Below are 920 nucleotides of genomic sequence, written 5' to 3' on the forward strand. Positions count from 1 at the left end.
GAGCCACCCGTGGGGGGCGGTCCGGCTGATGACCGGCGCCGCCACCATCGGGCTTTTCGGCATTGTGAGTATTTTGTGAACAAATTATATGTAATATTATGGTAATATTATGAAATACTGTCAATCTTCACGTAATGTATTTGTGAAGGAAGTGAACTTGATGAGAATTTTTATTGTTAAAAAAAATTGTTTTTTATTGATGTATAATTGATGACACGTGTCATGCGCGGGATGATTTTCAGTGGAGATCTCATGGGATGCTTGTGATTATTGCATTTATTTAATATGTTCGAATTGCTATATATATATATATATATATATATGTATGTAAGTATGTATGTTACATGCAAAAGTAATAATGGTAGGAAGAAAAAGTGCTTAATATGTTAGTTTTGTATGGAGATCTAACTTACAATTAGATAAAGAAAGAGTGAAAGAGAAATAGGAGTTTTTGTGTGGAAAATCTATGAAAAATATCAAGTGATTTAACCATGCTAAAATGATTTTACTAGTGTATGTTATTGTTAAAACTCAGAATAATGTGGTGGAATACACACTTTTTCATTAATATGAATAATGTTATAAATAACCCTTACAATAATCTTGTAAAAGGAAAAATAATAAAAGGTAAATGATATGAAAGGAAGGGTATAACACTTAATATCTCTAATAATTAATTCGCATTAATTATTAGGAGATATAGGAAATAACGTAAAATAGGGAAATAAATATCTCATTAATTCTAAGGAAATAATTTATTTACAAGAATAAATTATTTCCTATCATAACTCTAATTCTAAGGAAATAATTTGTTTATAAGAATAAATTATTTCCTATCATAACTCCTAACACTCCCCCTCAAGTTTGGAATGTATGTTAATAATTCCTAACTTGCTGAGTAGTATCGAGAACTGAGAAGA

The 920-nt window shown here is 29.1% G+C and overlaps 1 protein-coding gene across 1 annotated transcript in view; it reads left to right on the forward strand.

Annotated features, from left to right (window-relative positions):
• LOC110035607 (fasciclin-like arabinogalactan protein 9) overlaps nucleotides 1-920 on the forward strand; it is a 5,012-nt gene that overhangs the window by 1,057 nt on the left and 3,035 nt on the right. The gene's annotated exons all lie outside the window — the stretch shown is intronic.

This window comes from Phalaenopsis equestris, unplaced genomic scaffold, assembly GCF_001263595.1.
Source record: "Phalaenopsis equestris unplaced genomic scaffold, ASM126359v1 Scaffold000002, whole genome shotgun sequence".
Lineage (NCBI taxonomy): Eukaryota > Viridiplantae > Streptophyta > Magnoliopsida > Asparagales > Orchidaceae > Phalaenopsis > Phalaenopsis equestris.